We start from the raw sequence: 26674 nt of genomic DNA, 5'->3' as shown, positions 1-26674 counted from the left end.
AGGTGTTTACCACCCCAGCTTTTGGACGGCTCCGGGAAGGACCCTTGTAATGTCCAGGAAGGAACACCTTTCCTGGTTATGACCACCATCCCTAGCTTCTCCCACTAATCCTTGACAGCCTCCCTTGCGAAGCCTGCTTCTCTCGAGCGAAAACCCTCCTTCCTGGGCACGCAGAAGACCAGGTCTCTCGCAAAAGCTATTGACCACTTTGTTCTGCTTTGTCTTCCACACTGGGCCCCTACCCCTGGCCTCGCCCCCCATTCCCCGAACCAGTTTGTCCACAGGATGGTTTGGTGGGACCGAAGAGATGCTTGGGACTGGCTCTTCATTACATTGTTTCCCCCTCTCACTAGGCTAGACAGGCTGGGGGAATTAAGTAATTAAGGTGCAGTATGTAGCGACCGTTTGGAGTTGGGGGCAGGGAGCAAAGCGGAAAAGAACGTGCGACCTTTTTGATGTTGGCGGTTTCCTGAGTAAGGAGTAAAAGAAACTTCCCTGACCGGGAATCAAACCCAGGTCGCCGCGGCTTGAGAGCGCCAAATCCTAACCACTAGACCATCAGAAAATACGCGTACTTTCTTTCTCAGTACACCTTAGAATTTCTGCATGGCTCCCGCGTCTTTCTCAGTCACTTTCAGGGACCCATTAGACCCACCTATGTGCTCTACCCTGGACTACTTTCACTTGAAGTTCCAACATCAGTACCAACTACATCGATTTATACCGATATTCCTCTCCTACACTGGTCATCCCCACTAAATGCTCTGGTTGGTCTGTCTGCATCGGCGCCCCTCTCCAGATGTTACTAGGGGAGATGGACAGGAATGCCAAAGGATGGGCAGGCTTGACTTCAGTTGGATCTCCATCTTTGGAATGAATGTCCTGAGGGATGAGATCCAGATTCCTGGTGCCCTCCAGAATAATAGCTCCTATGACGGGTAGGCAGAGTCTCTTTCCTTTTTGTCTACCAAAGATGCAGCCCTCGAAGGCCATACCTTATGTGAGGAAATGGCAAACCACTCCAGTATCTTTTCCAAGAAAACCTCAAATGGGATCACTACTGAAACAAGACTATGCTTTGAATACATCAAGCACACCATTGTTCAAATGATGTTAAGTGAAGTTGACTGAAGTGAGGTGGGATTTAGGGCTCGAGATCCAGCATCCAGGCAGACAACGTGAAAAATGCAGATGATAATAAGAGGAGAGATATAGAAGCTCACTCGTACATTCCGGGTGAGGAACAAGCCCAGGGAGCAGAAAAGAGACGCGAAATGAAGACAGTGGCTGAGGGCGGGGGGGGGGGGGGGGGGGGGGAGAAGAGTCTTCATACCCGTGAGTGGGATCAGCCCTATGCCAAGAAAAGGAGGTTGTGTTCAAGCTTGCGTTGGCCGGGAATCAAACGCGGGTCAACTTCTTGGAAGAAAGCTATGCTCACCACTATATCACCAACGCGAACCCCCTGCTTCCTTTCCTCTGCCAAGGCCTAGGGAGAGCCCCAGCAGCTTCCCTGCTGATCAGCCAGCTGGAGCCAGCAAAAGTGCCCTGCCCGCTGCTCTTCGCTCGCGGTCTCCTTTGCTCCTTTTGGCTACTTTGCAGTCGCTCCTCTTGCCCACGGTCTTCACACCCCACGTGGCTCCGGCCTCTTCTGGCAGCCTGTTGCTCCCCCAGTCAGTTACGCTTCTAGTGGTCAGTTGCCCCAAGCCACTGCTCCTAGCTTCTCGCTACCGCTACCGTTACCATACTCGCCAGTGTGTCTCTGCTTCAGCAGGGAATAGGGGTTAATGCTCCGTTAAACTAGTGGTGTGGTTTTCGAAAAGAATGTTGTCGTTAAAAGAAAAACAAATCTAGCCTTAAAGGTAGTTTTCGGTGGGGTCAGGAGCAGGCGGCGTATGAAGTGAGAACTCGCCCCAGGCACAGAGCACACACAAGGTCTCTTTTGTTGTGGAACACAGGGCACGAACGCCCGACGACCAGCTCGTGACCCTTGCTGGATCTAGTTGTCACAGCTCTTGTCTCCCGAGTGTCCCCCTCCAATCCCCCAGGGCCCTGCCTGCGTCCTCGCAGCCCTCCCCTTACTCTTGCTACAGAGTTCTCTTGCGTCTGGCTCTCACTGAGCCCCAGCTCCAGTGTCGTGAGAACCATCGCTTGGCTCCCAGCAAGGTCCGCAGGACCGGCTTGTTGGAAAAAGGGAGACTCTAGAAAGAAGGGCGCGTATTCCCCAAAGAGACTAGGGCAGGAGAGTCGCGGACACAGTTGGAGAAGCATAGGGCTGCGGTAATTCGGGGAACAGAAGGTGCGGGAGGGTCAGAGTGGTTTGTTGTGTGGGTCTTCGGGCCACGCCAGAGGGTGTATGTGTCGGTCTGGAGAGGCTAGCGGGAAGGTGCATAGCATGTGTGGAAGGATGTGGATTTTCTTAGACAGTGCAGGTGCCAGAAGTAGAGGTTAGAGCCCGTGGAGGAGGCTGGGTGAAGTGGCCTGCAAAATCTGGGCCTGTGGTTGTTTTGAAAGTGTTATCCACAGAAGGAAGGGAGCGGGGAGGCACTTGGTGTCTCGTCAGGATGACCGAACGGTCTAAGGCGCTGCGTTCAGGACGCAGTCTCCCCTGGAGGCTTGGGTTCGAATCCCACTCCTGGCAGTCCTCTTTCGATTACCACGGTGGTCCCACGGTCCCTCCTCAACCTCTCAACACTATTGCAAGGAAGAGGGAACGACTTGCCCAGGCCCCTGATACTGACCCTTTCTTCCCAACTCCCTGTCCCTCACAGGCCGAATCTTCACGTGCGTACGGTGGATCGGAAGAAAAATAGACTCAAGGACCGCGGGCCTTTTGAAACTTCCCAACAATATAGCTTTAGACAACTTTAAGGCAATCCTTGGACTTTCCCAGAGGAGGTGGTGTAGTAACAGTAGAAGAACCAGAAGGGAGAGGAGAGGGGAAAGAGAATGGAGAAAAGGTGGAGGAAGAGAAGAGGGAGGTTGGGGAGGCAGAAGGAAGAGAGGAGAATAGAGGAGTATGTAGGAGGAAGTAGACACAGGAGAAGAAGAGGGAAGTTTAGGAGGGAGAAGGACGGGTAAGTTGTAGTTTAGCGTGAGCATGAAATATACCAAATTTTGGGTGCAGGGCATGGGCTAACTGTGTCTTCAAGAAGATCAGAAAGGTCTCTGAGCTGTCCCGACTATGGGTTGCATGGGTGGTTCAGTGGTAGAATTCTCGCCTGCCACGCGGGAGGCCCGGGTTCGATTCCCGGCCCATGCACAAGTGTACTTTTAGTACTTAGCTTTTAGATCCTTCCTCATTCCCAAATTCTCCAACTAGCCCTTGACACCCTTCCCTTCCCACACCCCCCCCCCCCGCCCCCGCTCCTGTCCCCCGAGGAAGTCAGAGAAGCCTGCGGTCCAGGAGCTCACGGAAAGAGTGGAAACCTCTCCTTCCCGGGCACTCAATTAACCAGGCCTTTCGTTAAAGTGTTGTTCTGCCTCTCTTTCTACGCTGGGGCCCTACTCCTGGCCTTGTCCCTTCATTCCCTGAACCCGTTTGCCAGCCGGAGGGTTTAAACGGACTGAAGAAATGTTTGGGACTGGCACTTCTTAGTTTTTCTTTCTTACTCGGATCTAGGGGAGATAGCCAGGGGAAATGAAGCAACTGAACAAAGCAGCTAGGTGTGGAGCACTGAGGACCACTGAGTAGCTAGCTGTGGGGCAGGCAGCGGAGCTTGAAAGAACTCTCGACTGATATTGTCCCATTGAAGGAGAGCGTAATAAAAAATAGTTCCCTAGCTGTGTGACCCTGGGCAAGTCACTTAACCTCCATGGCCCTGCAAAAAACCAAAACAAAAGAAGCAGTTCCCTGACCGGGAATCGAACCCGGGCCGCGGCGGTGAGAGCGCCGAATCCTAACCACTAGACCACCAGGGAACAGATACTAGTTTTTGTCTCTTCTTTGCTCAGCACAACACTCGCGTTCTGCATTGCTCCCGCGTCCTCTTCAGTTTCCCCTTAGGGACTCATCGGAATCACTTCTGATTTCTCCCTTGGATCACTCTCACTTGCCGTTCCATTGTCACTACCAACGCCCACCTACACCACAGCTCCTCTCCTACACTCTAGTCATTCTCCTAAATGTTACCACTCCTGGCCTCGCATGAACATAGAACCTATGAGATAAGAATTGGAATCCCAAACCTCTCTACCTAACCTGTCTTTCCCAGATCCCAATCTCTCTTCACTCCACACCCTGCTACTTCCATTTTTTTTTTAACAGGGTCTCTTCAACTGCCCCTTAGTTCCTAGGCTACGCTTTTTTCTCTTCTGGGTCTCTGCAGATACCTGGATGCCTTTGCACAGCCTCGTCCTTTGGCTAAGTAACAATTCATTTGTTTCTCATCTAGCTGTCTGTTTCTTTTCTTTTCTAGACAGTATCTGCTCTATCAGTATGCCAGGAGTAATTCAGAAAGAGCTTGATGCGTCCTGAGCCCTAGAAGGAGGAAGTCTCGTTCTCCTGGACGTGCTCAACCGCGAGAGAATCAATCTCTAAATCTTCCAAATAGTTTATCTGACTTCATTTAGGAGCATGTGCAACTACAAATCCACACTCTGTGGGGAGGCAGGGGAAGTAGTTAAGAGGTGAGAGATTGAGGACCTCAGGCAAAGCTCGCTGTCCTGTCCCATTTTACAAACCCTCAGTAATGGGGTTCCCTCCCCCCACTTCCATCAAGTATCGTTTCTGTGGAGATAACTCCTAGATTGTCTTGAACCGTACTAACCTCTCTTTTGACCTCAGTCTCTCATGTCAATCTGCCAATTAGACATCTCTGAAACAGAAGTTCCATAGACACCTTAAACTCACCATGCCCGAAACAGATTTCTTGATCTTTCCCCTCACACCCTTTTCCCCTAATTGGAGATTGAGGCACCATTGTCCTTGGGTAGTAACCCAAGGTGGCAACCTAGGTATCATCCTATACTTGTCACTTTCCCTTAGCCCAATCCCCCTCACGCCATGGCCAATAATTGTTGAGTCAAGTCGTTTCTACGTTCCTAATATTTCTCCTGTATGCCCCTTTTTCTCACTGACATAGCCACACCCCAGTGCAGGTTCTCATCACCTCAAGCCTAGACCAATATATTAGCGTGCTGGTTGGTCTCTCTGCATAGGAGCCCTTGTCCAAATGTTACTGGAGCAGATGGACGGGAATGCCAAAGGATGGGCAGGCCTAACTTCAGTTGGATCTCCATCTTTGGAAAGAATGTCCTGATAGGTGAGATCCAGATCCCTGGTGCCCTCCAGAATAATAGCTCCTACTAAGATTGGCAGAGTCTCTTTCCTATTTGTCTACCAAAGATGCAGCCCTCGAAGGCCTTAACTTGGAGGAGGAAATGGCAAACGATTCCAGTATCTTTGACCAAAAAACACAAATGGGATCATGAAGAGTCGGACACAACTGAAAAAAGACCACCCGTTGAACACGGTAAGCACACCATTTTCGTTCAAATGCTGTTAAATGAAGCTGACTGAAGTGAGATGGGATTTAAGGCTCGAGATCCAGCATCCAACTAGACAAGGTGAAATCTGAAGATCATATAGGAGGAGAGATATAGCAGCTCACTCGTACATCCCAGGTGGGTAACATCCTCAGAAGGCTCTAAAGAGGTGCGGAATGAAGAGGGGAGGCGTGGTAGAAGGCGGAATCAGGAGAAGAGTCTTCAGACGTGTGAGTAGGGTCAGCGGTGTGGCAAGAGAAGAGATCGTTGTAAAAGGATGTTCTGGTCAGAAATCGAATCCGTGTCAACTGCTTGGAAGGCAGGTATGTTCACCACTATAACACCAACGCGGGCACTCTGCGCTCCTTTCTCTGCCAAGGCCCTGGGAGAGCCCAGGTAGCTCCCCTGCTGATCCGCCAGCTGGGGGTAGCACTAGAGCCCTGCCCGCAGCTCTACTAGCTCGCCTGCTTGTTCGTTCCACACAAGAACCAAGGCCCAGAATTCCTTCTGGCTCCTTGGCAACCGCTCCCCTTGCGCATGGCCTTCAGACCCCATACGGCTCCTGCCACTTCTGGCAGCCTGTTCTGCCCCAGCTCAGGTACGTCTCTCACCTCCAGGTTGTCCCAGGGCATCCGCTCCTAGCTTCCTGCTGCGGCCCCACACCATATCCGCCTTCTTTTCTCCGTTTCAGCCGAGAGTGCGGGTTAACGCTCCGGTAAACCAGTGGAGTGGTTTACAAAAAGAGAGTAGGCACACACACCCTTCCCGCAAGCCAGCTGGTGCCCTCCAGTTTTCTGTGGGGTCCTTCGGGATTTGAACCAAGAACATGCCCCAGGGACAGAGAAAACACAGGGTATCTTTTGTTGTGGGACCAAACCCACGACCGGCCGAGATCAGCTCGTTACCTTGGCTGGATCCGGTAGCCACAGCTCTTGCCTCCCGAGTGCCCCCCTCCAATCCTTCATGGCCCTACCTGCGTCCTCGCAGCCCTCCCCTTACTCCTGCGACAGTTCTCTTGAGCCTGGGTTCTGGTTATGTTGTGTCCACTCGTGTTCGTATGTGAGTAGGACTGAGTGTCTGCTCACGTAGGCTAGGAGTAACCTGCAGGCCAGAGCGCGTGCCGTTGTAAAGTGGTTATTTGGGTCCGAGCTCCTCGGAACCAGGGGCTGGGGCGCTGGGCTTTGGCAGCTCCGGATCCTTCTCCCTCTGGAGCAGAACTGCTGTGGGCTGTCACACGGGTTTTTCCTGGGGATGTCGGACACAGAGCCCTGGCTCTTGCTGGGGTTTCCATTTCGTTAAGAGAGTAGGGATTGGGGGGCAGCTAAGTGGCGCAGTGGATAGAGCAGCGGCCCTGGAGTCAGGAGGATTTGAGTTCAAATCCAGCCTCAGACACTTAACACTTACTAGCTGTGCACCGTTACGTATCTGACAGGGGAGAAGGGCTTGAGAGTGTTGACGATCATCGATGAGACAGGGGGAAGCTTGCAAGAAGCTTGCGTTTGGCAAACAACTTGGAAGATGGTGATAAGACTTTGGCCCCCTGAGGTGGGGCGGCTTGAGTTGGGGCGATAGGAAGAGTGAAGGAGCAATTCTGGTGGCTTATGCAAAAGGTAACGAGACCTCCCCGTCGGGGAATCGAACCCCGGCCTCCCGCGTGACAGGCGGGGATACTGACCACTATACTAACGAGGAGAGATATGAATCACTTTCACTTGTAGCCTCAAGTGGCTCTGATCACTCTTTGTTACTTTGCATTAATCTCTGGTTTTGGACTGGTTTGGTTCCGAGACCTCGAAGCATTACTACTTCTTCACCCTCATAACCCTTTCCCTCCCCTAAAGTCTCCCTACCACCCCCATCCACTCCTAAGTCATTTCCCAGCATTTTTCCTCTTGACATGCCTTTTCCTGAGTTTTGAATATGCTTTGCATTCCCTTGCTCCTTCCTGTGCATTTTGTGGTATTAAAGGGTCACAAACAGTCTTTTGCTGGTGACACACACCCCTCATTAGACGGTATTCTCACCATTACATAGATGGACATAGAGAATATGTGATTCCTGTGTTCGCTTCGTCTGTTGAATCTTACAAGAACTCCGATAATCAACCACAATTCAGTAACATTTGATTTGGTTGAACACAAACACCGACCTCTCCATGCTTACCTCCCAATTCTACGGGAATGCTTAAGAGACTGGTAAACCCTTTGTTCCGGTATGCCGCTCAATCACTCCTCAAATTATCTGGTTTATACATAGTTATTTGGTTGCTGTCTCCCTCGTTAGACTGTTAGTTCCTTGGAAGCAGGAATTTCCTTTTGCCTTTATTGTATCTCGTGAGATTAGCATAGTACCAGGCACATAGAAGATACTTAATACAAATCTACTGATTGACAGAAACACTGACTGACATCCAAAAGATTAGGTTCGCCAGGCTTTTTGTGTGTCAGTTTAGTGTGTAATGGACCTCACCTGGGCATTTTTGTAGTTGGTCAGTCGTTCTGTCGTGCCCAACTCTTCACGATCCCTTTCTGTCCTTCACTATTTCATGAAGTCTGTGCAAACTCATCTTTGGTACTTCTATGACAATATCTCATTCTATGCCGTTCCCTCTTCCCTTTGCCTACAATCTTTCCCAACATCAGGGTCTTTTTCAGTGAGTCCGGGTCTTCTCATTCTGTGGCCAAAATATTTAAACTTCAGATTCAGTATTTGATCTTCCATTGAATAGTCTAATTTAATGCCTTTAAATATTGATTGATTTGATCTTTTTGCTGTGCAAAGGACTCTCAAAAGTCATCTCCAGCACCACAATTCGAAAGCTTGGATTCTGTGGTTCTCAGCTTCACTTATACTAAGTCAGGGCCTAGGTTCTTGCTACCCACATTAATCACCACCCATAACAAGAACATAAAGAGGCAGGTCATACAGACCGTAACTATAACACAGACATAAGAGACAACCTATAGAAATTCTAACTGATAAATGAAAATATTTTGAAACTAGGCATGGGAATGAAAAGGTGACATGTGCAGAAAAGGCCAAATTTGTCCCCGGATTCACCTTATGACTTGTAAACCCCCAAACACACCTCCACAGAAAAAGGTACCCACCTCAGGGGTGGGCTTAGGACCCTAAGGTGGAGATTATTATAATGAGACTAATAATCAATTTATCCATACTGTAAATATAACTGTCTTTTTTCCCCCTATTCGAGAGACACCTCCACAGTGCTCTGGTCACTCACAGTATTGCAATAAAACTTAGGAAACTGAGTCACTGAGTCTTGTAATTCTTTCGGATACAGCCCACATCAATAGGATACACAAGATGTAATGAGATCACCAAAGAGGATGTGGATGGAGAGAAGAGGACTGAGTCTGGGAGGGGGAGGAGGAGGGGAGGAATGAGATGGCCACACTTAAGAAACAGGCGGGAGGAAAAATAAGGGCTGACAAAGCCTACCACAAAGGGTATGGGTAATGGACTGGTTATGGGGGGAGGGGGGTCAGGGCAAGAAGCTGATATAGAGAACCCTAGACTATAACACAGAGAAACAGAGAAAGACACAGAAAGAGGAGAGTCAGACTGAAATATAGAGAAACAGAGAGAGAAAGGAAAAGCTACTCTGACAGAGACAGATCATAATGTCCCAGAAGGCAGTGTCCAATACTACAGATCAGTCCCCATTGGAGGGAGAGTGAGACAAATGCCTTCAGTTAATTCAGCAGTCAGTTAAGAGGTCCTTAAGGGCCTTAGAAAAGGCAGTTTCAATATAAGATCTGAAACCTGATTGCAATCAGATTCAGGAGTGGGAAGTGACTAAATAGATGCAACTAACTTGCATCACCCTAAGAGTCTGACTGTGAAAGGGAAAAGAAATACAATTCCATAGATTGATGGAATGACAGGGACAAGAGAAGTTTGCTTGACGATGAGGGAGGCCTGTCAGTGGAGGGAAAAAAGTTAAATGAGAAAGAAGTTGTGTCGTTTTGTTTTGTTTTGGGGGTTTGTTTGTTTTGTTTTTGTGGAGAGATTGAAGATGAAAAGAAAGGATGGAGGGAACAAGCTCCCAGAGGAGACAGAACAGCGTGGAATCAAAAGCACAGGAGAAAGAGTGAGCTTTGGTAGGAAGGCTCACCTCATCCATCAGAGAGTGAAGCAAAGTAGAACAGATGGGACAAGGTAGGAAGAGGAAGCTTTTTATGTGTAGAAGGAGCTGGCTGGTGGGATGATCTCCATAAAGTCAGACGGAAGCCCTCTGCAAAGAAGAGGATGCTTCAAGAGGTGCAGGAAGTCTAAGGAGAGAAGGTTTGGCACAATAGGAGTGAAAGTTTTGATAGAAAGACAATCTTGAAGGAATAAAAAGATTGTGAAGCTGCAATGAGGGACGAATTGAGTTATAGGAGATCACATATTTGTAGTGGAACCAGTGTGGTGGATTCCATGACACTCCCCAGGATCTTTGAGGGACATTTGAGGAGTGTGAGAAATAATTCACTTGGTCCCCTATTCTATTCCAATCAGTATTAATCAGTTAGATATGATTCCAACAGGCAGCTAGGTGGCACAGTGGATAAAGCATTGGCCCTGGACTCAGGAGGACCTGAGTTTAAATTCGGCCTCAGACACTTGACACTTACTAGCTGTGTGACCCTGGGCAAGTCACTTAACCCCCACTGCCTGCAAAAAAACAAGTCCTCAGGAGGACTTGTGCTAAAAACCTATATGTGCATGGGCCGGGAATCGAACCCGGGCCTCCCGCGTGGCAGGCGAGAATTCTACCACTGAACCACCCATGCCACATACGAGAATGTCTCTCTTCTCTGTCTCTGACTTCTCAGAACACGTACAACCATTTGGTGGGTTGGGATGTAGGTCTCCAATTTCACATCATAACTGAAGAATTTCACCTAGAAATGTTGCCATCTGCTTTGGGCTTTCTCCCCAGTCCTTCCTATAAATCCTCCTCCTCCTGCTACTGCACCTCCTACTCCTACGCCTCTTCCTCTGGAAAACTTGGGTGAAGAACCTGAAGGTAAGTATCTGAAAGCTGTTTGGGTGGGGATAGCCGAAGCAAGCCCGAAGTCCAAGTAAGCGCTTTTCTTCCAATCTGCCCTCCAGCAAAAATCCAGCCTAGTCCTCATTTGACACCAGATCTCCCACACACACCTCATACACGAGCAGGCTTTCCCAGTTTGGGCCCGTGAAGGACTGTGGGTTGGGAAGAAGGGAGTAGTGTTCTCGGAGTCTGGGGCCTGGCAATTCTCTCGCTCTTGCTCGGTTAGCGTTCAGGTGCTAGCGGGACGTTGTGCGTACAGTCGGAGACATAAAGGGATTACTAAGAGTGAGATGTGAACCCACACCTCCAGGGGAGGATCTTTTGTCAAGGCGGCACACCAGACGGCTCGGCTATGCCGACCATACTCCAACACGCCCCCTCCCTCTACTCAAGTGGCCGCAGCCACAACATCCGTAGTGAACCATTATCACCTTATCCAGTTCCTTGCAACACGCCCTGCCCTCTCCCCCAGGTACCAGCACTGTCCAAGCAAATCCACATATCTAGAACCATCCTTCCACACACTCGCTGCGTGCCTTCCCGCCCGATTCTCGGTGCAGACACAAAGATCAGCACCACAACAAAACCACCCTCAGCGGTCCCGACCCACTCCTCCCGAATGCCGCAGTGCCGCTTCTGTGGCCTTCCACAACTGCATCCCGGACCTTGCTTCTCTCTTTGGGGAACACACTCAGCTCAAACCACGGGGCCTGTCCCTCCAGGGCCTCCCTCTTTCCAACAAGTATGTCCCAAAAGCTTACTGCTGAGAGCTCGGCAATGATTTCCCTGACTCTGGGGCAGGAATTGAAAGGGGAGAGTTTCACTCCACGTCCCATCTACTTCGAAAAACATTTCACCAGCGAACGGTTCCCAAAGCAGGAGGACCTCTGGGGAGGCGCCGGCCTAGACTTGACCGAGACAAACCGGGGAATAAGAATGCAAGCGTCCTGTCGACTGTAAGGCGAACTTTAGACCCGAAGGTGCCCTGAAGCACTGGGAGGATTTCCACCCAAGGAGCGAGTGCAGGGGAATAGCATCCAAGATGAGAGGGGATGAGGCAGCCGATGAGATCCCAGAGCATTCAGCTCTCTGGCTACTCACCCCATCACCCATTCACCACAGCCATTGCCCACCAACCTTCAGAAACTGCTTCCTCACACCACCACTCTTTCTCAGACACATCTCCCCAGCCACTGCTTTTGTCCCACTCCTTCTCCTCCCTCCTCCACTTATTCCCATACCTTCCCCTAGTCCTAATCACCTCCTCCCTCCCCATTACTTATCTCCCCAGGATTACTGGAAAGAGAAATCCACCACCCCCCTCCCCCACTCCCCCACCCCGGCCCTCCTGGAGGCTATCCAGAAAAAAACAAGGGGTTTAACCTAGAGTTTCTGAACTTGGTTTCTATAGCTCTATATCAATAAAATTTGTTTCGTGAGCAATTTTTTGAATTTAATTTAATACTCTCAAAAAATGTTATCCTGAGAAGACTACAGCAGACATTCAAAGGGATCAAACACACAAACGCTCGAACTCAAGTACGCACACAGTGAAGAATTCCTTCCTTTAGAAAGTCGTCTCCTTATTCCAGAAAAGGATTGAGGTCCTGGATGGCAAGAGACCAAAGGACCCTCGAGGCCACTCCATCCAGGACCTCACTCTTTCCAACAAGCCGGTCCCAAGAACCTTCTGCTGAGAACCCAACAGCGGACTGATAGGTGTGGAGGTGGTTCACACAGTGGAGTTTGAGAAAGCCAGCTGAGGTAGCAAAAGAGGAAAAGGGCCTTCCAGGTTTGTGAAGCCCTAAGAAGCCCCAAAGCAGAAACAGACATGGAAGATGGGGTTAAGTATGTGTGTCCGTGCATCTGTTTCTGTGTGTCTGTGTATGCGCATCTCTAGGATGCAAAGAACTCTCAGTATATCAATTTATTTCTCGTTAGTATAGTGGTGAGTATCCCTGTCTGTCATTTGAGAGACTGGCGATTCCCCGGCAGGCAGGAGCTGGCTTTTTTGCAAACATCACACCACCCCCAACTACCCTGCTCCTTTTCTGCTGGCCGGACCCCCAGACTCTCCGAGTAACACTAGGAGAGCAAGAGCCCACCTCATCCCACCACCCCTCGGGCCTAGATACCGAGACCTGTTGGTGAGTTGGCCACACCCAGCTAAAGATGACCAAGGGCTTCTATGTCTCGCAGTCAATGTAGCCCCAGAAAACGGGTCCCTCTCTTATCCAATCCCTCGCCTCCCACCGAAAAGGAAGCCTGTGCAAGAGCCAGGGCTCTGTGCCGGACATCCCCAGGGAAAGCTTGTAGGCTGTTCACATCTTGACTGCTCCAGCAGGAGAGGGGCCTGGGGCTGCCAAGGCCCAGCGCCCCAGGCGTTAGTCTCAGGCCAGGGCAATTCCCTGGCTCCAAAGGACTCACCCCACTGCCCAGTCTCTGACCCCACACGCTCTCGCCTGCGGATGATGAGCAGCCTACCCAAACACTCACTCCTACTCATGCTATGTGTACACTCAAAGTTACAATCCGACTAGAAAGTGAGAGGAAGAAAACTCCCTGACAGGGGCAAGGGGAGGGTCATGAGGGTGAGGGACAAGACCCACGGGAAGCAAGAACTGTGGCAATCCAACCCAGAAAGGTCACAAGTTGGTCGTGAGCTTTGGTCCTGAACACAAGCGAACCATTTGTGCTCTGGGCTTACGGCACGTTCTTGGTCCATTCCCAAACCCTCAAAGCTGGCGGGTTCAGACTAGCCTGCCGGCGGGTTGCGTCTATAGTGTTACGATAGTAGCAGCCTTGGCACTGGCCTCGACCTACTTCACAGATGTGAACCTCTGCCCACGATGCAGAGGCACTGGGAGATCGGGCCACGAAAGATGTGGCAGCACCAGGAGGCGTCTCTGGCTAGACGCCGAAGGAGTCAGGTGAGGGCTGAAGGCTTTGAGCTGCTGTGGAGGAACCAAGAAGAATTCTGGGCTGGCCTCGGCTACTGTGGAGCTAGCGAACCTGCCAGGGAGTACCGCTGCAGGCCGGGCTCTTATTCTGGTCTCTCTGGCAAATCAGCTGGCGAGCAGTCGGGATTCTCACTAGGCTTAGGGAGAGAGAAACTACCCCAACTTCTGCGTTGGTGGTATAGTGGTGAGCATAGCTGCCTTCCAAGCAGTTGACCCGGGTTCGATTCCCGGCCAACGCAGTACATTTTTCGACGACTTGTACACACAGTCACTAATGACTCTTCCCTTCGCCTGCGTTCTATTGGTTTCTCTCCCTCTTAGGGAGCCTAGTAGTCCTCTATTTCTGTCCTCTCTCAACCTCCGCATCTTTAATACTTCAACTGAAAAGTGGAGTACTTTGCAAGATCTCTCTCTAGGCGGCTGAATCTTTGGAAGGCAAACCGAAAAGAGCTCCTGCCTTAGCCCTTCAAGAAACTTATATTCTGACTGCACCCACCGTGGGATAATGATACATATTCAGAAACTCCAACTGATCTGTGATCTCACCAATCTGGCCATTCCCTCCAAAGACGGCGATCCAATTTAAGCCAAGCCTACCCATCCTTTGACATTGGCATCCTGTCCATCTCCCCCAGTAAGATTTCCAGTGTCCGTTGCATCCGGGTCTTCTTTTGCTTTTTCATCCTGGATCCAACTCCTTGTCCATTTTCAGTACACATACATTTAGAGTAAATAAAACAAATAAAATGTGAATACTTTTTTTGCTAGTATGTAAATGAAAATTTAGTCCTTTACACACTCAGCAGACACACACGAAGCCTGATGAATACATTCTTTTGGTTGTCATCCGTCTGTCAGTCAGTAAACTTGAATTAAGTGCCTCCTAGGTGTCAGGCACTGGGCTAAGTGCAAGAGTTTACATAGAAAGGCAAAAAACAATTCCTGCTCCCACGTAGCCAACTGTCTAATGGGGGAGACAACAGGTAACTAGGTACAAAGAGATATAGAAAAGGGATAAATGAACAAGGTCAGAAGGTACAAGAGATTAGGCAGATAAAGGAAAGCCTTCCCAAAGAAGGTGGGATTTCAACTGGGAATTCCCTCCAGAGAAATCTCCAGGAGGTGATGAGGGAGGAGAGTATTCCAGGAATGGAGGGACAGTAAGTGGAAAATACCTGGCTTCGAGAAATGGAGGGCCTTCAGGGAAGCCAGTGTCCTGGGATGGAAGAATAGATGGAAGGGGCAAGACATGTAAAGTGTAAGAAGACCAGAAAGGTGAGGAGGGCAGGTTATGAAGGGCTTTGATTGACAATTATGCACCAGGTTCTGTGCCAAGGTTCCAGAAACTAAAGGAAAGGGGGGGAGGGGGGAAGAACGCTATTACCTGCTCTTAAGCAGTCAAAGTTTCTCCTGGTGTAAAAGATGCCTTTGTGGCATTAGGCTGCCACGAGCTCACTCAGCATCTATCAGAGAGCTAGCCAAAGGCAAGCTTTTTAGAGACTTTCCACTGGAATTCACCTGCTCGCCAGCCCTCCCCCAACCTCAGCATCCCAAGGGCTTCTTTGTCATTCATTGTAGCTCAGCTTCAGGGTCCTTTGGCCCAATCTCTCGCCTCCCACTGAAAAGGAAACCCAAGCCAGGACTCGGTGCCCAACCCCTTCAATGGAAACCTGGGGGCCTCTCACTGAGTGCCTGCTCCAGTACTAGAAGGACCTGGGGATACCCAAACACATTGGCCCAGCCACTGGCTCCAAGGAGCCTACACCCCCAGACTCAGTCCTACTCACACACAGACACACGTAGACTCCCTGCAAACAACTATGTGCAAACAAGTTATAGACAGGCTAAATAGTGGGAATTCTCAGAGAGAAGGCACTAAGATTGATAAGAACTGAGTAAGGTTTCTAGCAGAGGCTGGGACTTGAGACTTGAAGAAAGCAATAGAAGGTGGGAAGCAGAGATGAGAAGGAAGAGACCTCGTGGAGGAATAGCAAGGGAGCCACTGTTACTGCATGTCAGGGTATGTGGAAGGAAGTGAGGTGCAAGAATACTGGAAAGGGAAAGGACTGTGGTAGAATTAAATTTCAAGTTGGCCCTTGGGAGTCATTACTCACCAATCTCAGTAGGTCCACGAGGATGGAATCAGTAAGTATGAGTCCTGCGATAGAGCACAAAAAGGTCTTTATTTGGCTAGTCAGGTGGATACTCACATGTGGAAGTATTTACTACTACAAGGACAAGGTAAAAACATTCCTTACCAAAAAAAAAACCCATTCCTTTATACATTGCATTTGGGCAGTGTTCTGCAGCATTGACAAGCATAGCAAGAAGTATCAAGAATTTAAAAAGCAGTCACAACAAAGGTCAGTTTTGATATCAGCTGGATATCAAGAATGGGTGGGTACAGTTTATTTCAGACAGATATTTCCAAAATAAGATACCCCACCCATCAAGGTAAAAATATGTATGCATTGTTCAACTTATGGAATGTAAATTAACAAAAGTTATTTCCACAACTGTGATCTACAACCTCGGATTTTTCCACAATTCCTCACTTTAATAAACTTAGCTGGAAGTATTACAAAGGCCAGTAGGAATCGTGGGATGGGATGACAGGTATGATCACACTGATTTTGTTTGTTTGTTTGTTTCCTCTATTTCTTAGTCTTGGCCAGCAACCAGTCTATGACCTTATGGGGAATACAGTTTTTAACTGGGCATCGCGACTAGGGGTAAGAGATAGGAGAAAAAGACTGTACAAAGAAGATTCCGTACAAAAAGAAAAAAGTCAAAAATACAAGGGAGGGTGAAAAGAAGAAAGATAACTCTTGCTTTCTCATCAAAATGCATCCAGGTCAGGGGTCTTGGGAGGAGCTGGCTATTTCTGGGAAGCAGTTTTCCTTTGGAAATTCTGGGTCAAAGACATGAGTCCATGACCATTGTCCAGTTTGATCTACTTAAACTGAGATATGCACCCTGAATCAGCATCTGAGTATCCTTAAAAGAACTGTTAGTTAACAGTACTTGTTTCTAGGATCCTTTCCTAAGGCAGGTTTTCAGAGATGTTTGATCCATTAGATCTATTTTCCAGGTTCCAGGCCATTTTAGTGCTACTTAAACCTACCAGTAATGGGACTTAATAAGATGTTGTAGGGCCTCACCAAAAGCATATAAACCAACAAAACAAACAAACCAACAAACAAACAAACAAAGAACTACCTAATCACATTAGTCTTTAGGCAATTATTTTATAATGGTCCAGACAAGAGTCTACTGGGTCACCAGAAAAAACTGAGGACATAGAATGGTTGTAGGAGGTTAATATTATGTTGAGTGAAGAAAGTAAAAAGCACAAATACGTCTTCCCTGGTGGTCTAGTGGTTAGGATTCGGCGCTCTCACCGCCGCGGCCCGGGTTCGATTCCCGGTCAGGGAACGTGCTTTTTGCTTTCTCTGTGAAATGAGATTCCTACCGTAAAGAAGCCAGGCTGAAGTTTCAGTTCTAAGTTTTCTCCTAAAGTCAAATGAGTCCCCGAAGATCATTGAGTGGTGTTTAATATGTTTCTCAGAGTGTGTTTGTGTCTCTGTGAACGCATTACCTGTATAAATGTATGATTGTGTGTGAGAAAGCAGAGGGAGTAGGAATGTATAATTTGTCATCCGGTGAGGTCTGTGTTTTAGAAACATCCATGAGGCAACATACATACAAGGAATCGGGGAGGAGAGTAACCGCAGGCCAAATGCCCCAATTCCAGGTTACTGCCTAAAAAATTAAAATAAAGTCACGCACAAACCTCCAGGAGCTGCTTTCTCATAAGCACCACTCTTTCTCACCCTCGTCGTCCCATCTGTAGACTTCGCCTCGTTCCTCCTTCTCCTGTTCCTCCCCTACCTTCTCCTACTCTCCTGCCCATTCCATATCTCCCCTGGATATCCAGAAAGGACAAGGGTTTTTAACCTAGAGTCCCTGAACCTGATTTTTTGTTTGTTTAATAGGTCTATTTCAACAAAATCGGTTTCGTTGGTAATTTACTGGATTTCATTTTATACATTCAGAAATGTTCTCTGAGAATGTTGCAGCACACATCCAGAGGCATTAAACACATACATACACATTCACGCAAACACGGTGTAAAATTTCTTCCTTTAGAGAACCATCTCTTTAATACTGGATGTAAGCGGCGGATAGGAAACGAAAGGCGTGATGGCGCAAGAGGTGGCTTGTGAGATGGAGTGAGAGAGGTTTGAGGCAGGCAACATAGGGAAGGAAAGGAGGAAGGGGCCTTCTAGATTTGTGAAGCTTTGACGTTGTGAGACCCAAGAACCCCAAAGCAAAGCGTGTGTTTGCAGAACCTGGGACGCCAGCAATATAAAGCCATCACCTGGTGCTTTCCTTGTTCGTGTAGTGGTGAATATCCCCGCTTGTCACGCAGGAGACCAAAGCTTCATTCGCCTACGAGGAGGATTCACCTTCTATTGAACATCTCAAAATCTCCATCCTACTCCTACTGCCGGTTGCCCAGCTCCGGGACGCCAAAGTCTCTCCCAACACAAAAGACGCCTTTGTGGCATTAAGCGGCCAGGAACTACCCTCGGCATCTACACAGAGAGCTTAGCCCAAGGCAGCTTTCTGGAGGCTGACCCGCTGCGGTGCTGGCGACCCCTGCTAGCCTGCTCGCCGGCCCTCAAACCCAAGGACTTCTTTGTCTGGCACTCACTGTAGCCGCGGGTGTGGGATCCCCCTCTTGCCCAATACCTCGCCTCCCACTGATAAGGAAACCCAAGACAGGGCTTGTTGCCCAGCTTCAGTAGAGGAAACCTGGGGACCGCCCACTATATGCTTGCTCCAGTCCGAGAGACCCCTGGGGCTGCCCAAACCCAGCTGCCTCGCCCCTGGCTCCCAGAAGCTAGACTGAATGTAGCACTCAGACCACATCCCCACACTCAGCCCCACTCACACACAAACACGCGCAGACACAACCCGCGAAAGTGGGCTAAAGAAAACGACGTGGCAGTGGCAAGAGAAGGAACTGGAGGGCATAGGCAGGGGCGTGGCTATTGCAATCCAACCAGGAATCACGTAATGGTTCGAGAGCAGTCTTGAGCTTTTTTTTTTTTTTTTTTTAGTGAGGCAATTGGGGTTGAGTGACTTGCCCAGGGTCACACAGCTAGTAAGTGTTAAGTGTCCGAGGTCGGATTTGAACTCAGATACTCCTGACTCCAGGGCCGGTGCTCTATCCACTGCGCCACCTAGCTGCCCATAGTCTTAAGCTTTGATCCAAGAGACCGACGTATGGTTTGTCCTGGGGCTCCTTCTTGGTTCATCCCACCTCACCAAGATGGCTGGCCTCCCTGAGGGTGCATGCGGAGCTCTCTTTTCAGCAGTCTTTGCTGCCCGCCTGAGCTAGTGAGAGTTCTAACTCTGTGCATCTTTAAAATATTTTATACAAACAAAAAAATTATTTTATGTTCCAATTACATGTAAAGATAGTTTTAAACGTCCATTTTTGTAAGATTTTGAGTTCCAAATTGTTCTCCCTCTTTCCCATTAGGGCATCGGATGCAACTGGATCCCCTCCCGCTTTTCCATCCCTGATTCAACTCCTTGTACATTTTCAGTGAACTAACAGGAAAACAACAGAACAAAATGTGAATTTATTTTTTCACAGTATGTATGTACAAATCTGATGCTTTACATAATCAATAGACATACTAACGAATGCATTCTTTTGGCTGTCAGTTAATCAGTAAATTGAGCGCCTGCTGTATGTCAGACACAGTCCTAAACGCAGGGGAGACAAGGTAAAGCAAAAGATAATCCCTTCTGGCAAGGAACTGGAAATTGAGGGGTTGCCCATCAATTGGGGAATGGCTGAACAAGTTGTGGTACATGAATGTAATGGAATTCTATTGTGCTGTAAGAAACGATGAGCAGGAGGAGTTCAGAGAAGCCTGGAAGGACTTGCATGAACCGATGATGAGTGAGATGAGCAGAACCAGAAGAACATTATACACAATATCATCAATATTATGTGTTGATCAACTGTGATAGACTAGATTCTTCTCATCAATACAATGGTACAACAAAGTTCCAAAGGACTTATGATGAAAAAGGCTCTCCAAATCCAGGAAAAAAAAAAGAACTGTGGAATATGGATGCTGATTGGACCATCCTATTTCTGTTTTTGGTGTTGTTGTTTTTCTTTTTTGAGGTTTTTCCTTTTTGCTCTGATTCTTCTCTTATAACATAACTAATGCAGAAATATGTTTAATGTTATATGTATATATATATATATATATATATATATATATATATATATATATATATATATATATATATATATATACTATATCAGATTACCTGCTGTCTTGGGGAGGGAGGAAGGGAGGAAGAAAATTTTGAAATTGAAAATCTTATATAAACAAATGTTGAAAACTATTTTTACATGTAACTGGAAAATAATAAAATACTTTTATTTAAAAAAAAAAGACAATCACTTCTCCAAAGTGGCTAATAGTCTATTAGGAGAGATTACTGGTAAACAGCACTGTAAAAACCTATGGCCTATATATGGATATATAGGTATATAGGCTATACTGGATGGTGGTCTCAGAAGGAAGGCACTGTAATTGAGGAGTGGAGATGGCTTTTTGCAAAAGATGGAACTTTAGCTCAGACTTGAAGAAAGCTAGGAAAGGTAGAAGGCAGAGCTGAAAAGTCAGAGTTCCAGGGAGAAAGTCTCAGGGAAAATTCAGTGAGTAGGCAAGATGAGTAAGTAAAGGAGAGTGAGGTTTAAGAAGACAAAAAAGGACAGAAGAGGTCAGGTTATGAAGGGCTTTAAAAGTCAAACTGAGGAATATGTTTGGGCACACACACATAAACATACATATATACACACACACATACCTCAAGACAATAGGGAAGCACAGAAATTTATTGAATGAAAAGGACAGAGATATGGTCATACCTTGGCCTCAGGTAGATTAATTGGACGGTTTAGAGGAGGTTGGACTGGAATGAAGAGAGAATTGAAGCAGAGAGATCAACCAGCAGGTAAATAGGGGAAATGTTAGGAAGGTAGAAATGACTGAACTCTTTAAGGGATTGACTTTGTGGGGAGAGGGGAGGGAATTGAGGAAGATAGAGAATGAAGAGCCTAGGATGGCCTGTTACCAGCCCGGGTGCCTGGGAAATTAGTTGTAAAGGGGAAGGTATGAGGGGAAAATCAGTTTTGGACAAGGTGAAGTTAAGATATCTCTAGGACTTCTACTTCAAAGATGTCTAAAAGACTGTTAGAGATAAAAGAGGGGAGGTCAGTAGAAAGGCTAGTGCTGTATAAGTAAATCTGAGCGTCATCTGCACAGGGATGGCTGAAGAGTTCACCAAGGAAATCGTGCACACGGAGATGAGAAGAGAACCTTCAGCCCTGGGGTTTGTGTAATGGAACAGATCACGGGGCTTTGCCAATCCTCCCCCATACAACTTGGATTTGTAGTTACACATGCTCCAGTATAAAGAACAGTAAGACAAAACTTGGAGGATTTGGAGGTGGATTTTATCACGGCTGAGCATATTAATTTCCCATTCACAAAAAGTTACCTTTCCCCTACTCATCGCCGCCAAGTCCCGAGGGCCAATGAAAATTAATTGTAGAATGGCGCCCATGCTCTCCACAATCCGTCTGGAAACCTCTGGATGGGAACGGAGTTATCACGCAGGGGAGGAAGGTTGGAGTCAGGTAGGTGCTTTTTTGCCAGAGGAACTTCCTTCCTAGCTGTTACAGCCTCCTCAACTGGATGAAGGTTGGGTGGCAAAGAAAGCCAAGAGAATGATGCTTCGAACGAGGCAGGGTATTCCATCCTGGAGAAGCAAGCATCCGCATCTACTCGGTGCTTAAGAGCAACCAGTCCTCAGTAGAGGCAACGCGCTTTAAAAATTATAAATGCATGGGCCGGGAATCGAACCCGGGCCTCCCGCGTGGCAGGCGAGAATTCTACCACTGAACCACCCATGCAAAGATACTGAAAACTTTCGTTCTGCTCCTGATCTCGATGAATACATGAAGATTTCCAAGTAGGTTAGTCCCAGTGCCAAAATTTGAAAACAGGCATTCTCACCCTACCCAAAAATTTTTGCCATCCTCTGGCTTCCTTGCCCCGCTCTCTCCTAACCTTTTTTTTTCTTCTTTCTCTTCATTTTCCTCCTCCTACATACTCTTTTCCCCTTCTCTTCGTCCTCCCCTTTCTTCTCCTCCTACTGCTCTTGCATTTCTTCCTCCCGGAAAGTCGGAAGAATGACCTGAAGGAAGCTGTCTTGGAGGAGAGGGTCGCTGGAGTAATGATACGCAAACGTGCATTTCTCTTCCGATCTACCCCCCCCGACAAAAATCCAGTTTGGTGGTCCTCTGATGGGGCCAGGTCCTCCACACATTCTTCATACAAACGCGTTTATCTGGTTCCTGTCTATTAAGGGAAGTGGGTAGGAAAGAAAAGAGGTGGTGTCAGCGGAGTCAAGGGCCTAGGCAGGACGCTCCCTCTGCTTCTTGTAGCGCCCAAGTGACCGCAAGACCCTGGAACCACAGTGGGAGAGGCAAGATAACCTTCACAATTCGATTTCGAACCCTCCAAAGGAAGCTACTATAGGGACGCAACACCTTAAATATCTCCGCCAACCTCACATAAACCAATATGCTCCCTCCCTCTACTCAAGTGACCTCAGCTACGACCCAACCACGAGTTTAGATTACTCTGTTAATTCCACCCAGATCTTACCAATACCGCACCACTTTCCACACACCCTGCCTTCCACTCTGGCACGAGCACTAAGCAAGCAAATCCAAATGTCCAGAATCATTCTTCCACACACGCCGCGCGCTTTCCGCCCGGATCCTCGGTGCATACACACACACCCTCCTGAGGGTCCCAAAGACACGCATAACAACAAACCACCCTCACCTGCCCCGACCCCTCCCACATCTCCCTGCACTAGAGCAAATGTGGCCTTCCCTAATTGCGGAATTCCACGCAGCGCATTTACGAGGCCACTACCTCCAGGACTGCCGCCTTTCCAAAAACCCCATCCCAAGCGCCAGCTAACAGCAGGGCAAAGGCTTCCCCGACACTGGGCCTGGGATGAAACGGCGAAGAGGGGACTGACGCCCAGGTTCCAGCGAAGGAGGCGCTCAGGGGAGTGGCTCAGACAAGGAGAAAACTGGAGACTTGCTCTCACACCAGGTCCAGTGTCCTGGAGAAAACATCTCCTTTGGACATCTTGGTAAAGTACAAACGGACAGATTCTTCGAAGGTATTGAGAAAGGAAAAGAGATTTAACTTACAAGTCCTTGGAGTAGGTTTCTTTAAAAAAAAAAAGTTGATTCGAGTTCAAAAAAAAATTTGTTTCGTTGGTAATTAATTGCATTTCATTTTATACATTCAAAAGCGCTAGACTGAGAAGGGATCTGCAGGCTGCAGGAGACTTTTAGAGGGGTAAAACACAGGGACACAAACATGCTGAAACCCAGTCACATACGCTCACACTCGGTGTAGAATTCCTTCTTTTAGAAAGATCCTTTAATGCTGGAAAACAACAGGCATCTTTCATTTCTTAAATATATAGAAAACTGAGCTAAATTTATAAAAATACAAGTCATCCCCCAATGGATAGATGGTCAAAGGATATGAACAGGCAGTTTTCAGACAGAGGAATCAAAGCTATCTACAATCATATGAGAAAATGCACTAAATCACTATTGATCAAAGAAATGAACATTAAAACAACTCTGAGGTAGCACCTCACATTTATCAGATTGTCTAATATGACAAAAAAGGAAACTTTGCATGTTGGAGGGGGTGTGAGAAAATGGGAACTAATCCACTGTTGGTGGAGTTGTGAACCGATCCAACCATTCTGGAGAACAATTTGGAACTATGCCCAAAGGGCCATAAAACTGTGCACACCTTTTGATCCAGCAATACCACTGTTAGGATTATATCCCAGACATCCCCCAAAAGAGAAAGTGGCCTATTTGTACAAAAATATTTACAGCAGCTCTTTTTTTGGTGGCTAAGAATTGGAAAACAAAGGAATGACCACCAATTGTGGAATAGCTAAACAAGCTGTGTATATGATTGTAATGGAATATTACTGTGCTATAAGAAATGACAAGCAGGATGATTTCAGAAAAAGCTGGAAAGACGTACACTAACTGATGTATGGTGAACAAAACCAGGAGAACACTGTACGAAGTAACACCAATATTGTTCGATGAAGAATTGTGAGTGACAACTATTCTCAGCAATACAATGATGCAAGACAATCCCAAAGAACTAATGATGAAGCATACTATCCACCTCCAAAGAAAGAACCGATATTGATTGAACACAGACTGAAGCATGCTATTTTTCACGTTCTTTCGGTTTTTTTCTTTTATTTGAGTTTTCTTAGACAAAATACCTAATATTGTAATGTTTTACATAATTGCACACGTATAACCTATATCTGATTGTTTGCCGCCTCAGAGAGGATGAGGAGAGGCAGAGAAGGAAGAATAGAACTTGGAAATCAAAACTGAATTAAAATGTTTATTTAAAAAAACGGGCAGCTAGGTGGCGCAGTGGATAGAGCACCTCCCCTGGATTCAGGAGGACCTGAGTTCAAATCCGACCTCAGACACTTAACACTTACTAGCTGTGTGGGCAAATCACTTAACCCCAATTACCTCACCAAAAAAACTTGCGAGGTAGAATTAGAGTGGGAGACGTTTGAAACTAGCATGGGAGGTAGCGGCTCTTTGCCGCTAGGACAAAAAGATTCCGAGGAAAGAAGTAGACTATGCCAGGGTGATTTGTCCAAATTTTATTAGAGGATCTACTTACTGGAGTCCTTGAAGTAGCACTTTATGAGGGACAGCAAGCAGAAGGGTATTTGTCCTTAAGCTATGTTTTTTTAATTAATAAAGTATTTTATTTTTTTCCCCTTACGTGTAAAGATAGTTATCAACTTTTGTTTATACAAGCTTTCCAATTTCAGATTTTTCTCCCTCCCTCCCCTCCCCTAGACAGCAGGTAATCTGATATAGGATACACACACACACACACACACACACACACACACATAATAACATTAATCCTATTTCTGCATTAGTCATGTTAGAGAAAAATCAGAGCAATGATGAAAAACCTCAAAATAGAAAAAAACAACAGCATCAAAAACAAAAGAAATAGTATGGTTCAATCAGCATCTATACTCCACAGTTCTTTTTTTTTTTTCTTGGATTTGGAGATCCTCTTCTATCATGAGTTCCCTGGAACTCTTCTGTACCATTGCATTGGTGAGAAGAATATAGTCCATCACAGTAGATCAACACTCAATGTTGATGATGCTGTGTACAATGTTCTTCTGGTTCTGCTCATTTCACTCATCATCAGCCCACGCAAGACCCTCCAGGTTTCTCTGAACTCCTCCTGCTCATCGTTTCTTACTAAACTATATTTTTTTACTTAAACTACTTAAGTGGGGAGTGACCTAAAACATGCTAATGTAGCTGAAATAGTGGGATGTTCAACCAAGACGTAGCTGGCTGCAAGCCTACTACACGTCACTCGACTCAGCAAGGACATTTGTGAATTTCTCGCCCCTAATTACAATCGTAAATATATTTTAACTCGTAACACTCCCTAACTACAACCATGAACCGTTTAACCCATAGGAAGGAGGAAGAGGACTTCAGGATTTGCGAAACTCCGAAGCTTACGGGCTCAAGAAGCTTAAAGCAGAAGATTGCAGGTAGAGGGGAGTGTGTTTGCAGAGCTTGGAATAATGGCAGCATAAGGTTACACACCTTCCTTGTTAGTATAGTGGTAAGTATCCCTGCCTGTCACGCGGGAGACCGGGGTTTGTGCATAAACCACACCGCCATACCAACTCCTCTCCAGACCAAAGTCCCCAGCTCAAGGCCACCAAAGTCTCTTCAAATGCAAAAGACCTTTGTGAAACCAGGATGACTCCCACACTTTCCCAAACTAGCTAAACCGTAGACTTTCGGAAGACCACCTGATGGTCACCCCCAAACCTTCCCCGACCACAGACGTCCAAGATCTTTATGTTGCAAGTGTTGTGGCCTCGGCCCAGGGTCCCCATCTTGCCCAGTCCTTCGCCTGCGACCGAAAAGAAGCCCCCGCTGAAGTCAGTTCTCTGCACCAGATCTCCCCAGAGGAAGCCTTTAGAAGGCTAACTAACAGCGGGTCTAATCTAGCGGAAAAGGGGCCTGGGGCTGTCAAGGCCCAGCTCCCCAGGCGCTTATATCAGGGCCTAGGCAGTCCAGCCCCTGGCTCCGAGGAGCTGACTCTACTGCAGTTTCGAACGCCACGGCCTTTCGCCTGAAGGCGGTGCGCAGCCTACATCCCCACAAAACTCAATACAACTCACCGGAAAACAGGTGGCGATATAACCAGACCAGAAAGCGGGAGCGAGTGAACTGCATGGCAAGGACAAGGGGAGGGCCCTGAGGGCACGAACAGGGACGTAGAGGATTGGGACAGGACATGAAGGAGGCAAGAGCTGTAGCAAACCAACCCACAGAGGTCACGGGTTGGTCCCGGTGCGGTTGTTGGCCTAGAACAAAAGAAGACTCCGGGTGCTCTCCTTGGTTCATCCTCTCCCCACCAAAATCTGGAGGACCTAAGTGGGCATGCCTGCTGTGTGTGCGCGGAGTTCTCTCTCTCTCTCTCTCTCTCTCTCTCTCTCTCTCTCTCTCTCTCTCTCTCTCTCTCTCTCTCTCTCTCTCTCTCTCTCTCTCTCTCTCTCTCTCTTTTTGAGTTCTCTTTTTAACTGTCATACCACCCACTTTGGCTGCTGCTTCGACCCGCTGTCAGACGCTTGGAAGGATGGGTAACTGGAAGCGGTTAGCAGACGTGCTGGGATATCTGGGTGGTATGACTGAGTTCGGACAGAAATGACAAAAGCCCTGCCCAGGCTGAAGGCTACAGCAAGGAGAGAGGCTGACAAGGAGCCAAGAGGAGCTCTGGGCTGGCCTTAGCTCCAGTGAGGAGCAGTTGAGCCCGCGCGAATGCAAAGTGCCGCATGCCTCTTGAGCTGGTCCTAGCTGGAGAATCAACAGGGCAACGGCCTGTATTCTCCTAGACCTCGGGCAGAAGCAAAATCAAAAATGCCT

The 26674-nt window shown here is 47.7% G+C and overlaps 7 non-coding genes across 7 annotated transcripts; 3 read left to right on the top strand and 4 right to left on the bottom strand.

Moving 5' to 3' along the window:
• The first annotated feature begins 3188 nt into the window (after positions 1–3188).
• Positions 3189–3259, top strand: TRNAG-GCC. The gene has a single exon. It is a non-coding gene; the product is annotated as a tRNA-Gly (tRNA).
• A 587-nt stretch (positions 3260–3846) lies between these two features.
• Positions 3847–3918, bottom strand: TRNAE-CUC. The gene has a single exon. It is a non-coding gene; the product is annotated as a tRNA-Glu (tRNA).
• A 3186-nt stretch (positions 3919–7104) lies between these two features.
• On the bottom strand, positions 7105–7176 carry TRNAD-GUC. The gene has a single exon. It is a non-coding gene; the product is annotated as a tRNA-Asp (tRNA).
• Positions 7177–10212: 3036 nt separating this feature from the next.
• TRNAG-GCC lies at positions 10213–10283 on the bottom strand. Its single transcript has one exon. It is a non-coding gene; the product is annotated as a tRNA-Gly (tRNA).
• Positions 10284–13670: 3387 nt separating this feature from the next.
• Positions 13671–13742, top strand: TRNAG-UCC. Its single transcript has one exon. It is a non-coding gene; the product is annotated as a tRNA-Gly (tRNA).
• Positions 13743–16866: 3124 nt separating this feature from the next.
• Positions 16867–16938, top strand: TRNAE-CUC. The gene has a single exon. It is a non-coding gene; the product is annotated as a tRNA-Glu (tRNA).
• Positions 16939–21446: 4508 nt separating this feature from the next.
• Positions 21447–21517, bottom strand: TRNAG-GCC. The gene has a single exon. It is a non-coding gene; the product is annotated as a tRNA-Gly (tRNA).
• Between the last annotated feature and the right edge of the window lie 5157 nt (positions 21518–26674).

This window comes from Dromiciops gliroides, chromosome 4 (assembly GCF_019393635.1).
Source record: "Dromiciops gliroides isolate mDroGli1 chromosome 4, mDroGli1.pri, whole genome shotgun sequence".
Taxonomy (NCBI): domain Eukaryota; kingdom Metazoa; phylum Chordata; class Mammalia; order Microbiotheria; family Microbiotheriidae; genus Dromiciops; species Dromiciops gliroides.
The sequence above is the reverse complement of the archived record's forward strand: the minus strand, read 5'-3'. Positions and strand labels throughout refer to the sequence as shown.